The following is a 6,310-nucleotide window of genomic DNA, read 5'->3' as shown; positions in this document are numbered from 1 at the left end:
CAGACTCAGTCTAAAATACGAGGGAAGAGAGCTAAACAAGACTTATGCTTTAGGGACATTAAGGTGTGCCTAATTTTCTGGCTTTTGAAAATTTAACTCATCAAGTATATTTGAGTACCTACTGTGCAGAAGGTAACATTTTAGACACTGTGGGTATAAAATGGCTTCAACCTTAAGGTTTGTATAGTTTATTATATATAATACAAATCTTGGTGTCTTGGTTCCAACAGCAGAATGAAACGTCACCTAGTCCTATATACTTTTACTGTCTTTCACATGCTTGAGTCCATTTTTGTGGCAAATGTGTATTTTTGAATGCTTCACAATCTAGGGAACTCATCTCCAGCACCATATTCTGTTGTAATCTACAGGATTCTCATTGGCTTCTTTTCAGAAGTAGATTGTCTGTTCTTTCTTTTTTCACCTGTCTTAGCTTGGACACTTCTCTGAAACCTGTACACCATGGATGACCCTGTTGGTATTTGGAATATATCAGTGCTCTATTCTTTCAGCATCATAGCAACACGTAAGCCACCGTGATATGACAAACTGACAGACAGGTAAGGGAAAAAATAAACAAATACCAAAAACTCATTAAAAAACAATAGTAAAAAAATACGTAACAAATACTACTACTAAAATTTATAATGGATCTCTGGTGGCTTAGAAGTAAAAAGTTGCACTGCCAACCCAAAGGAGCGCAGTTCAAATTCACCAGCCACTCTGTGAGAGAAAAATCTCCTGCTGTGTGATTTACATCCTCTGAAAATGCACTGGAAGATCAGCTACAGGTGGAGTTCAATTTGGTAGAATCTAACAGCAACAACACAATTAGGAAGTGGTATAGAAATCCCAAAGAGTGTAGGATGGGACTGAGGGTTGAAAAGTTTTCAATTATATAACTTTCTTCTTTTCTTAACAGGGAGAACAAAGTCATTCTTCATAATATATTGGACCAAGAATAGCCTGGCACACAGTAGAGGCTTAATAAATATTAGTTGAAATTGAAAGAATAAATTGTACTTTCTTACAGACAGAGAAAAACCTAGGTTTCTTGGGAAAGCTCACACTTTATTATATTCCACATCTCTTTGAGTCTTGTTTTTTACTTTCACTTCCTTTTTTAGTCTATAATCCCAATTGAACAAGATCTATGAAAACTCCAGGCTGCAATGAGCCAAAATCAATGTTGAAAAATATAGCACTTCCTACTTTAAATATCTGAACTAAAGCCTAAAGTGAAAACACAGTTTTATAGTTTCACCTCCCTCTCCATATTTTGAACTCCTGTGTTCCTTTTCTGTTTTTCTACTGCTTAATTTGCTAGGTTTTCTAATTTCTTAATCCTCTTCTACTTTGTCTCAGTTCCTTCTTAAATCATTGACATGTCTAAATCCCTTTTGTTTTCTATTAGCCTCCCTTTATTTTATAGATTGATTCCAGTCATCAGGCAAGTCTCTATGAAAATGTTTAGGCTGAAATGCCAAAAGATGTTAAAAGGAGAAAAATGAATGACTTGAGTGACTCTCTCTAAAACGACATGAAATTATAGCAATCATTTTCAGATTTGTTTTAGCAGTAGAACCTATCTTATTCACTCTCCACACCTTTTCCCAAAAGAACCACTACATAGGAAGCTGATCTGTAAAACAGATAAATATGGTCCTGTCATGATGAAAAGCCAGAGAGAGAGTGGGGTCTCTGACTCTGTGGTCTCCTTTCATTTGGCACAGAGATTATGTTTCTTCTTCTTCTTTTTTTTTGGTAGCAAATGATTATTTAATTGAGTGAGCTTTTAATTTCTTTTTTTTTCTTACACAAATACATTGGAGAATCATGTGATGCTACCAGCATTGGATGCAATCCTGGACCACAAGTCTGCACACTCCTTTGCAACTGGTCCAGTGATGGCAGAACACCCCATCTTTTCTCCAGTATGACTTTCATTGTTGTATTTCCACTGCTGGAAGGCCACCACCATGTCACCCACACCACCAGCAGAAAGCCTGTTAAATCGTCTCTTCTTAATCTCCTTCACAGAAATAATATATAGATTTTTGGCTCCTGTATTATCAGCAAAGTTGATTACTCCTCCCACCAGAAGACCCAGGGAAATCTGGAATTTTGCACCAGAGGGCCCACCACGTCCTCGCTTCAACATCTTGGATGTCGGACACAATTTTTAAACCACAGTTGACTAACTATCCTGAGGGTGTATGGAGTCACTATTAGTCAAAATCAACTCAAAAGCCCTAAAAACAAGCCTTTCACTGGGAACTATTCTACTACGTTTTTTGAAAGAAGAAGAAAAGTTTCCAGGAATTTTATTATAGGAGAAAAGCTTAGAAATGATGTAGCTATATTTAAACTTAAAAATAAAAATTAAAACAGAAATTTGAAATTTAGCTAATAACACATAGATTCATTAATTTTGCTTTAAAACCTCAAAGTCGTAGAAATCAGCCAATTATCTACATTAGAAACTATGAATAACCAGTATTTTAATTTTTATAAACTTCAAACATTGTTACTTTACGTTAATATTTTTATATTTTGAGGTTGTGTCCAATGCTGAAAAGCATTGGTCTAGAGACTACGGAGCCATTGTCTTCACAGTTGCTTGTTATGCTTCAGAGAGCTGGACAATGACTAAGGATGACACAAGAATTCATGCCTTTGAGTTGTGATGCTGGAAAAAAGTCTTGAACATACCATGGACCACCAAGAAAACAAGGAGGTCTGCTTTGGAGAGGGTGAAACCAAGCATCAAATTCTTAAAGGCTAGGATTTTGAAGTTCTGCCTCACATACTTTAGGCACATGGCCAGGAGAGACCTGTCCTTAGAGAGGAACATCATGCTTGAGAGGGTGGAAGGACAGTGCAGAAGAGGAAGAGCCTTGGATGAGATGGACTGATACAGAAACTGGAGCAATGGGAGTTGGTGTGTCTGAATTAGTGAGACTGGCTCAAGACAGGTGAAGATTCAGAGCTGCTGTGCAAAGGGTTGCTATGGTTGCAAGTGACTGGATGGCACATAACAACAGTAGGTTGTTCTCAACTCTCAGACATTTATAGTTCATTTAACTGCTAAATAGAATACAATTGTGAGATAAGTATATTTAAAGTTTGTAATTAAATATTAAACATGTTCATTGTAGAGATGACACAAACTTCCCTAAGATTTTTTTCAAAAGTACAATTCTTATTTTTCATCTAATGTAATATTCTTGGCTTTAACTAGGATATGGGAATATTTTGAAATACTCCTTTCTTGAAATTTTGAGTATTTTAAAATATTCCTTATTCGCTTTTGAAAAAAGACTTTATGATAAAATAGTCCTTTTTCCAGGCTTTTCCAGGATGCTACCAAAAAAAAAATTGGCAAGCATTTATAATAATAAGCTCTTATAAAACATCTATTTTCTCACATCTGTTTATGTACTGAGATTAAATTAATTAAAAAGTCCTCCCATGTGATTAACTGCCTCTGAAAACCCACTGGAGAATCAGCTATGGGTCGATTCCAACTTGACAGTTGTGATTGTTGTTGGGGTTGACTGCCTTTGAGTCAAGTATGACTCATAGCAACCCTATGAACAAAAGGCCTGAAGCCCCTCTACAACTACAGACATTTATCAAAGTTCATAGAGTTGCCAGAGGCAATTTGTTTAGGAAGTGGATGCCGCTGCTGCTTCTACACAAGTAAAAAGGATGCAGAATAGTCTACCTATTCTTTTTCCAAGATGACTTTTATTTTCACAATTTAGTATTTACTCACTGAAAGTTTTGTGGAACGGGACATGATGATTACCATATATACACTAATTCTAAAATGTAATCCAAAGTACACAAACTCTCCATAATCATAAATCTTTCATTTTCATGAAAGTAGTTGCTTGACTTAACTGACTACAAAGCAAAAAGCACTTTTCCCCACTCTTTTTGAAAAACATAAGCAGCTATCAATTAATATTTGAGCTGTTACTGAGTATAGGACCCACTCTCAGACCCAACTAAATGATGATGTTTATTCCCAAGGAATTTGTATTCTAAAAGGCAGATAAGGTTAGAATTGTAAGCATTGCTTTGTTTTGGTAACAATGCTAAGAATGACAGCCCCCTGACCCTGAAATTATTACACATCTGTGTTCTTTAACCCAATTGGGCAGGTAGAGTTGGGACAGAGTTTGAGTGACTCCAATTTCAGACAGGGAGTTCAAGTCAAAGTCCAACCTTGACAACCTTTCTTGAGTTTCAGCCCCCTGCACACAGATCTAAAAAAATGAGCCTCTAGAAGGCTGAAGGCTAAGCTCATAACATGCACTCTGCAAATAAATAGGTGCCAGTGTATGATTAAGCCATAATTTCTTTTCATCCACACAATCAAGTGCTATTGCATAGTCAATAAAGCATAAGTAGACATTCTTTTGGTAATTTTTACTTTCAGCCAGGATCCTCCTGACATCAGCAGTGATGTCACTGGTACCACAGCCACTTCTAAATCCTGCTTGCACTTCTTCCTGTTCTCTATCTATGTACTGTTCCAGCCATTTTTTTAAATGATCTTGAGCAGTAATTTTCTAGCATGTGATAATAATGATATTTTTTAATAGTTTCCACATTCTTGGGAATGGGAATAAATATAGACCTTTTCCAATCCATTGGCCGACAGCTATCCTCCAAATTTCCTGGCATAGACTAGTGAGCACATCCAAGTTTGCATCTATTAATTGAAACAAGTCAATTAGTATTGCATCAATTCCTGGGGCCTTATTTTTTGCCTTGGAGGCAAAGATGATAAAGCTTCACCTCACATACTTTAGACGTGTTGCTAGAAGGGGCTATTCCTTGGAGAGGGACAGAGAGGCAGAGGGTTAGTGAAGGAGAAGACCCTCAGCCAGGTAGATTGACACGTTGACTGCTACAATGGGTTGTGGTATGTCAGGAAGTGTGAGGATGGCATAGAATAAGACAGGGTTTGGTCTGTTGTTCACAGGATCTCTGCGGGTTGCACTCAACTCAACAACACCTCACAACAATAGGGTTTAATTGACTGAAAGTCTCTGAAGCAACCTCAGAGCAGGAATGTGTATACCTTTTCAGGCAGCTGCTGGGAACTGTCTTCTGCTTTTCTAGTTTGCAAGGAGATGATGCTGTTCTCTACATGAGGCATAATCGTTGTTGGTAAATCAAACAAAACAGCGTCACTGTACATAATCATTCACAAAGACAGACTTTAAAGGAGAAATGATATTGCACAGGTGTCTCTACTGTGACATTATTTATAATAGCAGAAAAATATACAAGAAAATGAAAAATTTAGCAAGAGTGTTCATGTGTATTCTGTTTTATCACCACATTGTACTCTGAGGCTGCTAGGATAATGCTAACTATGAAAACCACATAATAACAAGGGGAAATGTTGTGAATTGCATTATGTGAATTAAGTAGGAAACATATATAGGTTATATATGTTGCTTAAACTAGATTGAAAAAACAGGAATGTTGATAAAGGCAGACAAAAAACCCAAACAAATGTCAAATTTAGAGCTGGAAGACCTGAATGTATCATTTACAAACTCTGTTTGCTTTTGAACATAAGAACTGCAAAATGGCATAATGATAATGCTATTTGGATATGATGCCAAGAGTGGGAGTCCTTGGACCATACAAATAGGTAATGCATTTGACTAGTAGTCAAAAGGTTGGAGGTTCTCTTCTACCCAGAGACATTGTGGAAGGAAGGCTTAGATGTATTTTTTCAAAAGTACTCACTGAAAACCATATTGAGTACATCTGATACACATATGGCCACCATAAGTTGGAATCAATTATGTGGTAATTAGTGATTGACTAGGGGAGTTAAAGGAGTATCAGGCAGCTTTTGCAATTATTTGTTATGCATCAGAGAGCTGGACAATGACTAGGGAGGATAGAAGGAGAATTGATGCCTTTGAGCTGTGGTGCTGGAGAAGAGTATTGAATATACCATGGACTGCCAAGAAAACAAACAGATTTATCCTGGAAAGGGTTAAACCGGGCTGCTCCTTAGAGGCAAGGATTCTGGGGCTTTGTCTGGCATACTTTGGACATGTTGCAAGAAGGGACAGGTCTTTGAAGAGGGACATCATGCTGGGTAGAGTGGAGGGACAGCGCAGGAGGGGAAGACCCTCTATGAGGTGGATTGATTCAGTGACTGGGATAATCAGGATGGGTGTGTCAGAGGCAGTGTGATAGAGCAGGGTTTAAGGCTGTTGAACATAGGGTCGCTATGAGTCACAAGAGACTTGATGGCACATAACAACAACAA

At 37.5% G+C, this 6,310-nt stretch overlaps 1 pseudogene; it reads right to left on the bottom strand.

The window, feature by feature from the left end:
* Positions 1-1,834: 1,834 nt before the first annotated feature.
* Positions 1,835-2,161, bottom strand: LOC102870660 (annotated as a pseudogene).
* Positions 2,162-6,310: the final 4,149 nt, after the last annotated feature.

The sequence above is a fragment of the Elephantulus edwardii genome, unplaced genomic scaffold, assembly GCF_000299155.1.
Source record: "Elephantulus edwardii isolate Elephantulus edwardi_28Jun2011 unplaced genomic scaffold, EleEdw1.0 scaffold00052, whole genome shotgun sequence".
Taxonomy (NCBI): domain Eukaryota; kingdom Metazoa; phylum Chordata; class Mammalia; order Macroscelidea; family Macroscelididae; genus Elephantulus; species Elephantulus edwardii.
This window is presented reverse-complemented; position numbering and strand designations above follow the sequence as displayed.